Source organism: Pseudopipra pipra, unplaced genomic scaffold, assembly GCF_036250125.1.
Source record: "Pseudopipra pipra isolate bDixPip1 unplaced genomic scaffold, bDixPip1.hap1 HAP1_SCAFFOLD_209, whole genome shotgun sequence".
NCBI lineage: Eukaryota > Metazoa > Chordata > Aves > Passeriformes > Pipridae > Pseudopipra > Pseudopipra pipra.
Genome location: NW_026990688.1, coordinates 1 through 15,997, shown reverse-complemented (window position 1 = coordinate 15,997; position 15,997 = coordinate 1). Strand labels below are relative to the sequence as shown.

At 57.1% G+C, this 15,997-nt stretch overlaps 3 long non-coding RNA genes across 7 annotated transcripts; 2 read left to right on the top strand and 1 right to left on the bottom strand.

The window, feature by feature from the left end:
• Positions 1-1,950: 1,950 nt before the first annotated feature.
• LOC135408167 (uncharacterized) lies at positions 1,951-4,523 on the top strand. Of its 2 annotated transcripts, XR_010427304.1 has the most exons (3): positions 2,153-2,264; positions 3,247-3,332; positions 3,994-4,523. It is a non-coding gene; the product is annotated as an uncharacterized LOC135408167 (long non-coding RNA). The 2 variants fall into 2 exon arrangements; XR_010427303.1 differs by lacking the exon at positions 3,994-4,523 and having other exon boundaries at positions 1,951-2,264; positions 3,247-3,298.
• Positions 4,524-7,038: 2,515 nt separating this feature from the next.
• LOC135408169 (uncharacterized) lies at positions 7,039-15,006 on the bottom strand. Of its 4 annotated transcripts, XR_010427310.1 has the most exons (4): positions 14,860-15,006; positions 14,119-14,258; positions 13,588-14,005; positions 11,573-12,280 (listed from the first exon to the last, which is right to left on the bottom strand). It is a non-coding gene; the product is annotated as an uncharacterized LOC135408169 (long non-coding RNA). The 4 variants fall into 4 exon arrangements; XR_010427309.1 differs by lacking the exons at positions 11,573-12,280; positions 14,860-15,006 and adding an exon at positions 7,039-7,120 and having other exon boundaries at positions 14,119-14,387; XR_010427308.1 differs by lacking the exons at positions 11,573-12,280; positions 14,860-15,006 and adding an exon at positions 11,188-11,422 and having other exon boundaries at positions 14,119-14,387.
• LOC135408170 (uncharacterized) lies at positions 8,925-12,954 on the top strand. The gene is made up of 2 exons (XR_010427311.1): positions 8,925-9,232; positions 12,414-12,954. It is a non-coding gene; the product is annotated as an uncharacterized LOC135408170 (long non-coding RNA).
• Positions 15,007-15,997: the final 991 nt, after the last annotated feature.

Genomic DNA, 15,997 nt, shown 5'->3' with positions numbered 1-15,997 from the left:
ATCCTTCAGAGTTCCCATCCGTGTTTGTGTCTCAGCCTGTGTTAGGATTCAGGGCTGTAGCTGTTGTTGTCACTGAGGAGTCAAACTATGCTTTAAATCATGAGACACTGGCCTGATGGCCCAGTGTCAAGAATAAAGGGGGAATGATATCTGAGTGTTGAGATGTAACAAGAGCTGATCCTTTTTGCAGTGGGAGGTAGCCTGGAAACTGCAGAGAGCTGAGCCAAGGGATTGAAAGGGACCAAGCAAGGGAGGTGAAGAAAGAAGGAAGAAGGGAAGTGAGGCATGAGCCAAGCAGCACCAAGTTGCTGTGTAAGCAGGTGAGTTGTGTTGAGGTTCCTCAGGCAGGCACTGAGGACTTTGAGGGCTCCAGACAGAGCAGACCTGGGAAGGCCCTCAGTGAAGCCCCTTGGAAACCTTGTAAGGGTAGGTGTGTATGGTAATGAGTGTTGGAAAATGCCCTGAATGTGGAACAGGAAGGCAGGGAAGGAAAATGAACCCTCCTGTAATGCTGATCCCTCCCATCAGCTGCAGTGGAGACACTTCCGTGTGCCCTTTGGGAGCTGACTGCCAGGGCACCCGTGGGGCTGGGATGATGGCAGGGTGTTGTAAGCAAGGAATGCCTGGCTTGTAAAACTCACCAGCTGAGTCTCAGAGGCTTCTTTGAAGAGCTGAATTCAGGCAGGAAAATTGGCCCCCCAGGAGGGACTCTGCCTGCTCTCCCGTGGCTCCAAGGGATCTCTGGCCCTTCACGCCGGCACCGAGATTTTCTCGGGAAGGGCCTCAGATCCCCGGACCAGTCTGGGACACAGGCAAGATCCCCCTGCATTTTAGGAGCAAATTGTGCCCCCTGGAGGGACAGTGCTGTTGGTGCCCCCCGGGTTGGGGCACCCCGAGGACTCCAGCGCGCACCGAAAGGATTATTCGGGGAGATCCTCGGGGTGCCCGGCCCTGGGGAGCTCAAAGCAAGGTCCCTGCAATGGATTCAGGCATTCCTGAGAGTAGACTGGACTGGGCAGAGAGGGAGCAGTTTGTCCTGTGGAGTTGGGCTGGGTTAGTTCAGGATGCCTTGGGAGGCAGGGCTGGAGAGGCCCCTCTGTTGGCTGTAGTGTTGGAAGGTTGTAGCAGCAGGGATGGAGCCTTCGACCTCCTGCTCCCCCCGTGAGCCCCGACGGGACTGTGCCCTTGGCAATGGAGCGCCCCCCATTGCTGAGTCAGCGGTTCCGGGGCCAGGAGGGATGGGATCAGGATGCCGAGCTCCGCCCAGGGCCAGGGCTGCCAATGTTCAACCATGGAGAGAACTGAAAGCAGAGTGAGATGGAGGCCAAGCTGCAGCACAAGGATGGGTGAGAAAAGACCCTGGTCCTCAGGTGGAGCTTTGAATTCCCTGGAAAAATGGATCTTTTCAGATGGTTCAGGCCCTTGTGGGTGCTGGAGCAGAGGCCTCTGTAATTTATGGTCACCCTAAAAAGTTACAAGGACAGCAAGTTCTGACTGCAGGATGAGGTGGGAAACAAAGTGCAGTGGTCCAGAGAAAAGCTGAGCTTAAAATTGGTCCTGTGCCAGAGCAGCCTCGTGCAGTGCTTGTTGCTGTCCCTGAGTGTCCCATTGCAGGGGATATTCCCAAGGGTGCCTTGTGCTGGGGAACACTGGGGGCAGTTCCCTTTCCCTGGGCAGGGCAGGCAGGGCACGTTTCCCCCCTCGAGGGTGGCTCCACAGTCCCACCCTGTGCCCTGGGAGCGTGGCAGAACACCTGGACCCACTGTCCTTGTCAGAGAGGGCACAAGGGATGGTTGGATGGGTGAGGGAATGGTTCAGGGAGTACAAGCACCATTAGAATGAGTAGGGCAGCACATGGAAAGGAAGGGGGGGAGTTAATCCAGACAAAATTCAAGACCTGCCCAACCTGTGATATTTTTAGGATCTCAGAGGTGTTGTGGTCCCCCGGAAGTATTGCCCAGGACTAGGCAGGAGACTTCAGGCTTGGTCACCCCCAGAGCAAGGTGGAAGCCCAGCAGTTTATTGGTTGGTTTGGCTTTTGGTGACAACAAGGTCCTCCTTTGGGACCAATCCTTGGCCTGGGCCATAAAGTCCTAGGGCAGAAGTGTGAGTTTGAGTGGGAAATGAGCAGCAGGGAGGGTTGGAAACAGCTCGGGGAGCAATTCAACAGGCTCCAGACCTGTGGCCAATACGAGCTGCAGAGGGGGAACTGAAGGTTCCTGCCAGTGCTAATGATGCCAATTGGAGCCTCTGGCAGAAGTAGGGTCGTGTAAGGGGGGACTGCTGAATTAGATGATCAATGGAGCATAGAGGTGTGAGAAAGAAATCCTATTAGGATGTGAAACCAGCTGGAGTGTGGTACAATGTAACTTGATGGCACAAGCTAATTGTAAGGTCCATTGTGCTTTTCAGCAAGTCAGCCTGATATCCCCTGTTATCAGAGCTGAGTTCTTCCTTGGTTCTGCTACATCTTGCAAGGTAGGTACATCTACCCTTGAAACACCATGGGAGAGGTCATCCCTAGGGGTGAGAAAGATGATGGTGAGAGGAAGATGATGTGGGCAGGGGTGGCTGGCCCCTTGCCCTACAAGTAGGGCAGGCCCAGACTGTTGCCACCAGGCAATGATCAGGCGGTGTTTGGCTGCCATTCAGGCCTCCCCTTACACTGCGTCCTGGCCCTACGTGGTGTAATGTGGAGCTGATCAAATGGGCTGTCAGGACTGCTGAGCTGAGCGATCCTCATCCTGCCACCGAGCCTGTGTTGCTCTGCGGGGACGCCCGCTAAGGGATGGGCACCGACCAGCTGCTGCAGATCCTGACAGCCCTGCCTGGCTGGGGGGGTGGGCACAGGTTAGTGATAGGAGGCAATCGAGAAAGAAGACTTTAAATATCCTTTAGTGTTCCTTTAATACCCTTTATTTAGTATTCATAATATTTTCCCTTTAATTTCCCCTATTACTAACCAAATATCGTGTTAATAGTTATCCATAAGATTGTGTTATGATCCTTTTTGGTATCCCTTTGACTCCCTTTTTACTAGTTAAGATTATACTGTATTGAATGCTGTTCTTAGTATTTGTTTTAATGCCACACAATAAGGCAGTTCATTTGTATCCTTTTTTAACTTTTGATTCTCTTTGCTAAGTTTATTATTATTATTCTCACTGTAATAAAGGTACCTTGTGTGTTTGAATGCTTGTGGCACTTGTCTTTATTCTGGGCATGTATCCTAATGAACTGTTCCAGGTAGGAAGGAAGTGCCCTTAGGATTTGGGAATAGGAAGTTACTGGAAGCCAGCCCAAGATAGACCCTGTTGGAGAAGCGGCTCTGAGTATGTTCTTGGGCTTTAGTGGGAACTTAACAAATGCTAAGAGGGCCTGAAATCCCCCTAAGGCCTTGGGTAAAAAGCTCCTCCAGGATGCCCAGGCCAGGCCCTGCTCAGGAAGGCAGCCCCATGGAATGGAGATGGTGGATCCAAGGCAGAGCCAGAGCAGGGGTCGGGGCAGGAGCGAGGCCTCGGGAGGGAGTTGCCACCGGCCCTGTGGTTGAAGCAACAAGTGTAGATCCCCTGGACAGTGAGCACAAATCACTGGGGAAATGGGGAAAAGCCCCAGAGCAAGTGCTGGGAGCAGAGAGGGAGCATGCATGGCTCACTGCTGGGTCAGCCACATCTGTCAGTGGGAAGCACTTTTGGAAAGCAGGAGCTTATAACCCGTGCCAGAGGGAGTTTGAAGTCACGATGGGGGGAGGCAAAAGTAGTCCATGTGCTGAGTGAGACACTGTACCTGTGGGAATGAAACAGGAAGAACTAGGGCAGTGTCAGGTTTGTAGGGATTTGGGGTCAGTTGGCAGTGGTTTGGCTACTTGGCTCCCAAGTGCCACCCTCACGGAATTAGTGATTAAATGCAGACAAGGAAAATGGGAATATGTTCCTGTGAATAAATGTTAGTGGAGGGAATGATATTGCCATGTTGTAGCTTGATATCTTACAGAACCTGTGGATCCTGGCCATCCTCACAGCCCTTGTGGTCCCTCTGGGCGATGCTGTTGGCCCGGGCAGTTCCCTGGAAAAGGTGCCTGGGTCGGGTGCCTTGGTTTGATTTGGATGGAGATGGAAAAGCAGCTCCAAACCAGGACCCCAGGACAAGGTGACGTGGGAAGCAAATGGCCCTTGCCCAGGGGTCAGTGTCCCTTTGTGCCCGGGGGGACTCTCTGGCAGGGCCGGGGTCTGTCGGGCTCATTGTGCGGGCGGCTGTTGGTGCCCTCAGTGGGATTGGATGGATGTGATTCCAGGGGCTGGGAGCACTGTTGCCATGCAGTGCTGTAGTTTCCCTTACGGTGCCGGGTCCGGGGGGGTCTCCCTGGCATCGTTGTCCCCCTGTGTGAGCGGTGCCAGTCCCAGCCCCAGTGTCACAGCAGCAGGGCCGTCCCCTGGGCTCTGCCTGCTGGGCTGTTCTGGGAAGTGCTGCCAAAAGAGCAAAGGGATCAGCTGGGGCAGGGGATGGCACAGTTTGGCACCATCCTCCCGAGGCGAATATCGGTCCAACTGTTGGGTACCTGCTGCCTGTGTCCTGCAGCCCAACATCATCAGGATAACAGAATTCCTTTCCCCACTCTGATTCTAGCTGTTCCTGTTATTCCATGACTGGTGAGGAGTTGTTTTCTGGAGTGCCCTGCCTGTCAGCAAAACACCAGGCCCAAAGGATCCTGGCAAGTGCAGCCCTGGAAGAGTCAGGAAGACTCAAAAATGCACCAGTTCTCAGGAAGTACAACTTTATAAAACATTTATGAAGCTGAAATTCCACAGCCTTGAGCTGTTGGGTCCCAAATAATGTTGGAGGGAGAGGCAGAAAATGCCACTGCTGCTGGGGCTGAACTGTCTGCAGTGACTGGGCAGGACTTGGCCCTGATGCCTGAGTGCATCTTTAGGGTGGATCCCAACTGTGAGCCCTTGGCTCCATAACTTGAGAAGAGGGTGTTCCTGCAAGCCCAGCTGCTGTGTTGGTGGTCCTGGGGGCACCTCTTGCCCTGGCGGGCTGTGAATGTGTTTGTGTTGCAGCTCAATAAAGTCCCTTTCAGTGGTGATTGTGTCATTTTTGTGTCAGTTCCTCTCCCCTCTTGCCCTGCCCCGGTGGCTGCATCACTGGCTTGTGCCTAAATGAACTCTTCCCCTGCAGCAGTTCCCTGGTGCTCTCAGACAGGGTGGAGCTGAGGCTCCTGAGCAAAGGGAAAAAGGATCCATCCAAGGCAGGCCCGTGCTCACCCCCTGCCTTCCTCCAGCCTCCCGTGTTTCCAGTTCCCATCCCTGCTGGACACACAGCCTGTTCCCAAACAACCCCTGTTCCTGTTCTCTCTCTGTGTTTTTGAGGGGCATTCCTGGGCTGCTGCCCCCCATTCTTTATAAATGAAGTGCCAAGAGCCCCAAGTGCAGAGAGGTCTGCAGGGAATCAGTGCCCAGAGCTGCCTGTGCCTGCCTGTGTTCCTGCAGTTCTCCTTCCTGTTCTCCCTGGGCTGGAGAGACCTGCCTGCCCTGGGTTTATTGGAGCAGAGGGATGGGATTACATTTGTGCAGAAGGTTTGTTCACAGACATGTTTTCTGACAGGCAGTGCCATTTTCCTTTTGCCTTTCCCAGGTTTTTCCAAGTGCTGTCCAGCACAGGGATCCATGTACTGGGACAGTGATTGGCAGCAGGAAGGGGAGCCTTGGCCTCACCTGCCCAGCTCAGGTGGGTGGCACAGAATGGGGGTGGGCTGGCAAGGCATGAACACATTTCTGAGTTCTGGAGTGCCTTGAATCCTTTCCCTGTCAGGTTTCTCTCCCTCATTTCCTGGGCTCCATTGTCCCAGGTGTCTCTTCCTTTGCCCAAAGTCCAATGGCAGAGGATTGACTGACTCCCATGGGAGGTTTGGAATGAAAAGGGTTCTGTTCAAATGGGGCAAGGAATGCAGTAAGAAAGATGAGCCTCCTTTTAGTGCCTGAAGTAGAGAGGAATAAAAATGGTGGAAAAGGTCCCATTTTATTTGTTGTCCCCCCTGGATTTTTCATGGCTAAAACTCTCTAGTGAGCAATTGAAGAGAAGGGTGAAGGGCAGGAGCCTTTGACTTGCCCAGTGCCCTTAATTGCCTTGTTCTCCTCTCTTCCAGGCCAGGCCAAAGCCCTGCTCCAGCCCAGCTCTGCCAAGTGCCCTGGGCTGGGAGCAGCCAAAGGCAAGAGGCTGCAGCCCCGCCGGCCGGGCTGGGGGCTCCTGGTGCTACCCGTGGGGTGGGGTAAGTCAGAGGGACACGTTTCTCTCCTCCTGCTGTTGGCATTTGCTCCCTGGGCACTGGATGTGTAAGGAAGGATGCAGTAGCAGGGAAGGGCAGTGTTTCCAAACTGTCTGAATGTTGCCCCCAGGTTTGGGATGGAGCAGGGATGGGGGTGGTTGGGTTTGGCCTGGGCCGGTCAGGATCAGCCATAAAGGACCCACCAGAGCCCTGAACCCTCACTGGACATGTCCAGCCCCTCAAGTCATTAATTTTCAATAGAGGACAAAGTATTGGTACTTGCTTCTGATCTGTGGAGGATTTCCTTTGGAATGATCAATGCAAAACATCTCTTTGGGTCTTTTGTTTGTTTGTTTGTTTGTAATTTCCTCTCTGGCTTCAATGAGTTTGGTGTGTTCCTATTAAGGAAGCAGCCTGTTTTTATCTTGAAATTTGGGGTGGTTTGGTTTGTTTAGGTTTTTTTCCCCCCACTGACTCGGGCCATCCGTGCATAGTCCGTGTTGTCCCACAGGACTGTTCTGGTTCTGGGTCAGAGAGAGAGAAGGGAAGTGGCTTTTCCTCATCTGGAATGTTTCCAAGCAGAAGTGGGACATTGTCCTGCCCCTCCCCAAAGCACTGCAGGCACCTGGGAGTAGCTCAGGGCTGGCCCAGTTCTCTGAGACAGAACTATGGGGGAGAGGTTTAAGTATTAATCACATCTCTGGTGTCCCTTGGTTGTAAGGATTGGGTCCTACACTCCCAGAGCGTTAAGGAGAACAAGGAACTTCTGTTCTTCCTGGCAAACCTTCTGCTATTGCTTGTGCAGTGTTTGGGTTCTGTTGTCTGAGTTCCTGTCCAGGATCTTTCTAAGAGAACCTGTTAGAAATGTAGAGGTAGGATTAGAATTTGGGTCTGTTGCCTCCCCAACTGCCTCCAAGTCCTGATGGACTGGAGTGATGAGTGCTTTCAGCCCAGGGTATTTCTTGATATTGTGTGGCTTTCCCTCAGCTGTGGGTGAGGAATTGTGCAGGCAAGGCCTGTGTGCCCGTGGGTGTCTCCCGTGTGTGTCCGTGTGGCAGGGCTGGGACAAGGACTCGTGCAGGGACCCAGCTGGCACTGGAGCTGCTGCCATTCTGAGCCACTGCCAAGGGCTGTGGAGAGACCCTCTGGGAGGCTGTTGCCAGGATTCCATTGGGAGCTGGATCTCCCTCCAGCTGCAGCAGCCAGGGGAGGGTTCTTCCTTGTGCAGCCCAGTGGCTTCTGCTCAGGCTGGCCCAGAGTGGGGCTGGGGCAGGTTCTCCAGGGAACTGGAGCCAGCCCTGAACAGGGCTCTGGAGAGCAGGAGCTGCAGGGACTGAGGTTTGCAAAGCTGGGCTGAAGTTTGTCAAAGCAGCAGAACATTCTCATTCTGGTGGGTTTGTGGAGTCCGTGTTGGTGCCCAGGAGAACTGGGTCAGACTGGGCTTTGTGGTCCGAGAGCTGCCCCCCTAAATTTGGCAGGCTGTGTGTGCTGGCAATGAAGTGCTATCCCAGAGGCTGATGGTTTCTGTCTCCAGGGATGCCCAGGACGCTGCTAATGCCCAGGGATCTGCTCTGGGTCCAGGCTGTCCGTGCTGGAGGGCCCTGGTGGCTGCAGTCCCTGAGCCCGCAGAGACAGAGAGAGCCCCGGCCCGAGGGGCCTTTGGCCCCTTGTCCTGAATTTGGGGTGAGCCTGGGAGCGTGTGGAAGGTGAGAATGAGGGCTGTGTTCCAGCCTGACACCGGGAAGGTCAGTGTTTCCCTGGAGGGGGAAGGTTTGGGCCCGCAGGCTGAGTTGGAACAGGACCAGGGCAACAGACGCTGCTGTCTTTTGTTGCCTCCTGAGGTCTTCTGTCCCCCTTGGAGATTTCCTCCCGGGCTGTGGCCCCACAGGGAGCAGAAGGGAAAGCTACCAATGCCATGGGCATTGCCAGCCTTTGTCTCTCTGCTTTGCCATCCAAGCTGGGAATTTGCTGCTGTTGCTGCCGAGGCTCCCCTACCTGGGAGTTGTGTCCTCCTTGCAGCCCTTCCCAGCCCCAGCCATGAGCTCCAGTTGTGCCTCTGTGTGTCTGGGAGTGTTTGCTGGGACTGTGCTTCCAATGCATCATCCCTGAGAAGATCCTGTTGTTCCAGAGCACTGGGGACAGTTTGGGCTTGGCAGCTTCAGAGCTGGATTGGAGCAGTCCCTGAAAAGAATCAGGAGAGTGGAGGTTTGTCCCAGTGGTGCTTTCACACCCCACTGGACAGGCTGGGCTTTGTGTTTGGGGTTGTCCTGTATTTGCTCTGCAGATAATGGGCCCTTCCCAATTCAGCCCAGCAGATCCCAAGGGCTCTGACAGGAATATTTGTTCTTTCCTTCCCTTTGGGATAACTTCATCTCCAAATTGCCATGAGCAATTCCTTAATTTCTCCTGAAGAAAACCAAGTGTCAGAGGCAGTTTGCCAAGGAGGCCAGAAGTGTCTTTGGAGCAGAGAGTGCTGCCAGCTGCGTGTGCCTGTCCCCAGCCTGGCACTGCCCACAGGGACACACTGGGCACTGACCATGAGAGGGAACAAACCCACTGCCTGCCAGAGGGTTTGTCCTGGGCCAGTCAGGCCTGGGGCAGGAATTGGACTGGGCAACTCCATCAGCTGCTCTTCCCTCCCCCACAAAGCCCCATCCCCTGGGCATTAATGACGTGCCCTGTGCCCAGCGCTCCCTGTTCACCCAACTGAAACCAGAGCAAGGCTTGCTTTGCTTGGAACAACTTAATGTAACTTTAAACCAAAATAAATCACTTTTTTCTTCTTTTTTTTCTTTTAGATGCTGGAATTGCCTCTCTGGCTGTGTGCTGAGCTCTGGCTGCAGGGGACTGTCAGGCCTTGGTGGCTGTGAGTTCCTGTTCTTCTCCCTGGGAAACTGGAAAGAGTTATTCATTAGATTGCAGAAATGTAATTTTGAGGGGACCCAGCAACTGTTTGTGTAGGAAAAGGTGAGGTGCTGCAGAGGGGAGGGAGGTGGCATTTTGGAGGGGTCCCACTGAGGGGGGAGTGGAGAGCCTGGGGCTGGAGTGTGAGTTATTAAACAGGGAAGAAGGGAAGGATGCTTGGGAGGGAAACACTCAGGGAATGTGTAGGGATGGAATGGAAATTTGGGGTGTCAGGAAGAGATAATTGATGATGTAGAGGAAGGGAAATGTTGGGGGTAAGACTTGATCTCATCTGTAGAGGACAGAAGGACCATTTAGAGATAAAGTGAGGCAGTGAGTGGTGGGCAGGTCGGGAAAATTTGTGTTTGTAAAATTTCAGGTCACCTGTAGCAGAGAGGATGTACCTCCTGATGGACACTGAGGCAGTCAGGGGTGGGCAGGAGGGGGGGAAACCTTTGGGGTTAAAACTTGAGGGAACGTCCAGGGCAGAGAGTGAATATTTTGAAGGATAAATGAGGTACTCAGTGGTGGACAGCTGGGGAGTGTTTTAGGGTAAACTTGGGGTAGCCCACAGGGTAGAGAATGAACATGTATTTGTACCGAGGAGCTGATTACATGTGGGTAGGTAAGGAGAATTTTGGGAGTAAAATCTGGGCAATCTGTAGCAGAGAGAATGAATATCTTGGTGTGAAGTGAGGCAGTCAGTGTTTGGCAGGTAGGGAAAAATTCTGTTTGTAAAATTTGAGGTCACGTGGAGCAGAGAGAATGTACATCCTGAGGTAAACTGGGGTAATCAGTTGTGGACTCATAGGGAAAATTGGGAGGGAAATATCTGAGGTAATCTGCATGGTAGAGAATGAATATTGAGAGATGAACATGAGGTACTCAGTGGTGGACTTGTAGGGAAAATTGTGGGGGTCAAATCTGTGGCAATGTGCAGCAGAGAGAAGGAACATTTTGGAATAAAGTGAGGCAGTCAGTAGGGGAGAGGCAGAGAAATTTCTGAGGGTGAAACTTGAGCAAAGCTGCAGGGCAGAGAATGAATATTTGGAGGTCCAAAAGAGGCAATCAGGAGTGTGCAGTAGGGAAGACTCTGGGGAGAGAATGACTCTTGTGTTCAAAAAGAGGTAATCAGGAGTGGGCTGGAAGGGGAAAGTTTGGGGGTTAAAAAGGAGGTTCATTCTCTGCAGGGCAGGGAATGAACACACTGAGGTAACCTGAGGTGATGAGTGGTGAGAGACACAGACAATTGTGGGTGTTAAAGTTCAGGTAATCTGCTGGGAAGAGAAGGAACCTGTTGAGGTAAAGATGAGGCACTGGGTGGCAGACAGGTGGGGAGAGGTTTGAGATAAGCCTGAGGTGTGTGTGGGGTGCAGAATGACCCTCTGTAGGTACAAAGGAGCTGGTCAGATGTGGACAGGTAAGGCAGATGTTGGGAGTAAAATGTGGGGCAGTCTGTCCCAGAGAGAATGAATCTTTTGGGGTAAGGTGAGGCAGTCAGTAGTGGGCAGGGAGGGAAATCTTTGTCTGTCAAACCTGAGGTAATGTGCAGCAGAGAGAATGCAGCTCCTGGGGTAAACTGGGGTAATCAGTAGTGGACAGGTAAGGAGGTTTTGGGGGAAACTTTGAGGTCATCTGTGTGGCAGAGGATGAATGTTTGGAGGTAAAAATGAGGTAATAAGTAGTTTGCAGGCAGGGAAAACTGTGAGGGTAAGTGTGGATGTCCCCTAGGACATCACGGGGGGAGCGGGGGGTCCTTTCCTGGGCCGCCTCCAGCCCCCCTCGATACCCGGGGCTGCGCTGCCCCCCGAGGCTGTTTGGGGCAGAGAGTGCTGCCAGCTGCGTGTGCCTGTCCCCAGCCTGGCACTGCCCACAGGGACACACTGGGCACTGACCATGAGAGGGAACAAAACCACTGCCTGCCAGAGGGTTTGTCCTGGGCCAGTCAGGCCTGGGGCAGGAATTGGACTAGGCAACTCCATCAGCTGCTCTTCCCTCCCCCACAAAGCCCCATCCCCTGGGCATTAATGATGTGCCCTGTGCCCAGCGCTCCCTGTTCACCCAACTGAAACCAGAGCAAGGCTTGCTTTGCTTGGAACAACTTAAAGGAACTTGAAAACAAAATAAATCACTTTTTTCTTCTTTTTTTTCTTTTAGATGCTGGAATTGCCTCTCTGGCTGTGTGCTGAGCTCTGGCTGCAGGGAACTGTCAGGCCTTGGTGGCTGTGAGTTCCTGTTCTTCTCCCTGGGAAACTGGAAAGAGTTATTCATTAGATTGCAGAAATGTTTTCTGAAACCTGTCCCCTTCTTTGTGCCTTTAGCTGACAGATCTTCTCTTTCTACCTTTCAATTTACAGCCTCCTTGCAGCTCCCAGCCAGGAAAACCTGGGATAACTGAGGAGGGACCGAGATGAAGGTTTTGTCTGCAAACTTGGGGTAGTTTCTAGGGGATACAGCAACTGTTTTTGTAGGAAAGTGTGTTTAACCACATTGGCCCAAGTTGTGTTTGCACCAGCTGGGGCCAGAGGTGCCAGGCAATCCAAAGCAAACCCTGCTCAGCCTCTAAATCCCAGGGGAAGTTCTCCAAGCTGCTCATTGACGGACTAAAGATCCATTGAAATGGAACCAAGAGCACTACTAAGTTTCCTGAGAATCCCAGGATTGCTGTCCTAGAATTTTTAACAGTTTTTTTAATCTTTTTATGACAAAAATTACTTTCTTCCTTTGATTGAGTCCCTCAGTAGGATTTGGGATTTCTGTGGATTCTGAATCCCTCCCAGTGGCCCTGACACTGGTCAGAGCTGGCAGGACAAACAGAGTCAGAGCTCCTGGCAGGCACAGGGGCTTTCCCCCAGAGTGGATCCAACTGCTGCCCCCCAGCCTGGCCAGGCGGGATCTGCTTTGGCTCCCGGCTTCTGCCAGAGACAGAATGTGTTCCCTTGATTGGAATGAGGATCCCGTAGCTTCATCTCCTGGATGTTCCCTGGGCAGCTGATCCACTCTGCCCCACGTCCTGCTCTCAGTTCCTGCCCAGCCAGAGCCATCTGTGCCAAGGGCACGAGCACTCCCAGCCTGGATAGGGAATGGGGGACTGGCTTGTGCACAATTCACCTAGAAAGTCAAACGAGGGGACTGTTGGGCAGCGGCTTTGGCCGACACGGCAGCACAAAGATTGTTCTCTGCAGGGGGCCCAGGTTTGGGTGCCGGTCTCAGCTTTGCAGGTTTGGATGAATTCTACCTACAGCCCGCAATTCCATGCCGAATTCCTGCTGGAACAGCCTCCCAGTGCCTCCTGGAGCCCGGCTGTTCCCCCGCAGAGCTGCCGCTCTAACGCCAGGTTTGCCAGGAAGCAGCCACGGTTCCAGGTTTGCTCAGCGGGATCGGGACAAGGACAGGTTGATATTCCACAGACTTTGCTGTTTATAACCCTCCTCCCCCAGCCCCGCTGGTGTCCCTGGGGGGACTTGAGCGAGCTCCCTGGAATTGGGCCGGTTTTCCGCCCCGGGCCGGGCTCCAGGGGATGTGTTCGCCCAGGAGAAGGCGGGGGCCGGACGCGCTCCCGGCCCGGGGCGAGGCAGCCCCTGAGCACGGGCGAGGACGTCTGTCCGGGCGGGAAGCCGCTGTCCCTTCCGAGCCTCGGGAGCGGCCCCGGGGAGTTCTTTTCCCCGAGGAAAGGGATGCACAGCCCTGCCTTCAGGGCACCTCGGCTCTGACCCACCTGTTCCAGCTGTCCACGGGTTCTGCAGGTGCGGTTGGGTCCCCGAAAAACTGCGAATTGCATCCAAGCCCAACTTTCTCCAAGCACCCTCTTTTCTTTTCAGGCATCTCCGAGGGCTCTTGCTCGGGATTTAGTGCCGCTGAGGGCACATGGCCCTGGCTTTAAGGCTGCTGCTGGCTGCTGGCCTCCGGCTGGAAGGGCAGGGATTTGGGGCGGGCGGGACACACGTGGGGGGCGCGGGGGAGCTCTGGGAGGTGGGCCCTGGGAATGGCTGCCCGCGCTGCTCTGCAGCCCCGCCGTGCCGACACTGCCGAATGCCAGCTGGATTCTTTGGGTCCTTTGGGGCTGGCGCTGGGGCGTGTCCAGGGTGAGGCATCTCAGGGGGCCCGTCCAGAGCAGCGCCCGGCTGAGGAGCCGCGGGCAGCCCTTTCCCCGTGCCCACCCCACGGGGGCTGTAGGGCACAGCTCCAGGGCACAGCTCCTCCATCCCCTGGCAATAGGAAGCCCAAGCAGGGCTGGGTCGCTGTCTGTCGCTCCGGCCTCCTCCCGGCCCGCGTTCCCTGCCCAGCTGGGACTGCCCAGGGAGCCCCGAGAACGTTCCTGGCGGGAAGCGGGAGCCGCCGAGGGCTCCGTCCAACTCCGGGCCCGAAAAGCGGCCCCGACCTGAGCCCCCCCGGCATTCTGGGTTCCGAAGGCTCACCTGGAGGAGACGCTCCCCCGCAGGCGGGACCAGGCGGCGACACTCGACCAAACGCCTTTGCCTCGGAGCGAGGGATCCCTCCGGACTCGTTTGGCTCCTTTATCCCTGGAAATGAGCTCGGATGCCGCACGAGCACCTTTGCAGCCGTTGGGTGAAGCCCGGACGGGGCCGGAAAACCTCCCTGAGCAGGGCAGCGATGAATTGGTGCCCGTCCCCAGCCGGGCACAGCCCAGCCGGCCGCGCTCCCTCCGGCCCGTGGCTGCGAAGGGCTCCTGCAGAGATTGAATAAAAGCTCATTTCCTGACTGTATTTGCCCGCGGTCTTGCCCCTCTTTTGACTCGCGCAGCACCATCCGGTTGGAGCATTTCTTGGTTTCCTCCCCTGTAGCCGTTTCCCTCCCAGGCAGGGCCTTCCCCGTCTGCAAATCAAGAGGAAATGTTTCAACGGGATTTTGAAAACCAGAGGGTTTGCCCCGGGAGGGTGCGAGTTGCCGAGAAAGCGGGGGAGAGGAAGGAGAGCCTCAGGTCTCACCTGGCTGGTGTCAGATGAGCCGCACCTTCTGGATGGCAGGGCAAAGAACTGCTGTCGGTAATTGCCGAAGTTCCGCAGGCAGAGCTGGGAGCAGCCTGTGCCCGACCCGCGGCACGGTCAGTGCCAGCTCCTGGGGCCGCCTGAGGACAGACACAGGGACACGGGGACAAACGAGCAGCTCTGCTCGGGGTCCCGGAGCACGGGAGGAACGGGGAAAGGGCTGCCGCCGTTCTTCCCTCCCCGGCAGGCCCCCAGCTCCCCGCGGCCGGAGCGGGCCCGTGGCCGGAGCCCCGGCGGGCCCCAGATCCCTCGTTCCCGGGGGGCCCTGGGGGTGGGAACCTCCTGGGGCCGCGTTTAAGGGGGAGACGGGCGATGTTCGCCCCGGGAGCGGGTGCGGTGGCCTCGGGGGTGCCCGAGCGGGGAAGCTCCGATCCCGCGGGGGGTACGGGCGGCACCCCTCCTCGGGGGTCCCGGGGCCGGCCCGGCGTGTCCCCGCGCCCCGGCCGGTCCCAGCCCCGGCTCCGCGTCTACACGACGAACGCGCCGCCGTTCTCCCCCGACCGGGCCCCGGCAGAGCCCCGGCCCGAGCGGCCCCGCCGCGCTCGGCCCCAGCGCCCGGCCCGGAGCGGCTCTTCTCGCCCGCGTTGCCGGGGCACAGGCGGCGAGGCCGGGCTGGGATGAGCCCGGCACCGATCCTGGTCCCCGTCCGGATGCCGAGCCCCATCCCAGCCCCAAACCAACCTCGCTCCTCCGGTCGCGGTCCCGGTCCTGGCCCCGATCCTTGTCCCGGTCCTCCTGCCGAGCTCCATCGCCACCCTCGGTCTTCCGACGCGCCGATCGCTCCCGCAGCATCCCGGTACGAGGTTCCTCCACAGACTCGGGACGAGCGCGGCTCTGCCGGCTTTAAACGGCGCGGCCGGGGCGGGGCCGGGGCGGGGCCGGGGCGGAGCGGGGCCCGCACAGGTGTGCGAGGCGGGGCCCGTCCAGGTGCGCGGGGCGGGGACGGGCAGGGGGCGGGTCGGGGCGGGGGTATTTAAGCGCCGGAACTCGCCCCCGCGGCCGTTTGCTCGGGCAGTGCGCGGGGAGGCAGCAGCGCCGCGGGAGCCTCTCGCTGCCGCGGCCCTTTTTCTTTGCTTTTGTTTTTGTCTTTCTTTTGCTTTTCCCCCTTTTTTTCGTCCCCTCCCTTCCTCCCCACCCTCCACCCGCTCCCCGCACGCCGCCTCTCCCCGGCCGCTGTCGCTGCCCTCCTGCACAGCCCGGCCCCCCCACCTGCCCCCGGCCCCCCCTGCCTGCCCCTGCTCCCCCCTCGCTGCTCCGCTGCACAGCCCGACCTGCCCGCACCCCCGCTCCGTCCTTGCCCCCCCGCCCGTCCCGTCCGTCCCCCTGTTCCCGCAGCCGCGGGCTTGGGGGCGCCGCTTTAATAAAGCCGCGAGGGCCGGAGCCGGCGCCCCCCCTGGATCCCCCTTTCCACGGGGCCGGGCCCGCTCGGCGGGTCCCCCCTGCAGTTCACAAGCACCGCCCGACACCGCCGGGGCTCCGGCCCGTCCCGACATCACACGGGGGGCTCCGCGGGCGGGGGGACGAGGGGGTGGCGGGGGGGGCAGGGGATGAGGGTCCCCTCCGGAGGAGGGGGCTCGGGGGGGACGAGGGGGAGGCGGGGGGGGCAGGGGATGAGGGTCCCCTCCGGAGGAGGGGGCTCGGGGAGGTGGGCGGGGGCAGGGGGGGCTCGGGGAGGGGGGAGGAGGAGGGGCCAGGGGAGGGGGGCAGGGGGATCCCCTCCGGAGGAGTGGGGTCCTCGGGTGGGAGGGGTCAGAGGGGGGAATTCCTCCCACTGATCCCTCCCACCCCGGGACTCCGTCCCTCGGGGGGCGATCGGGGC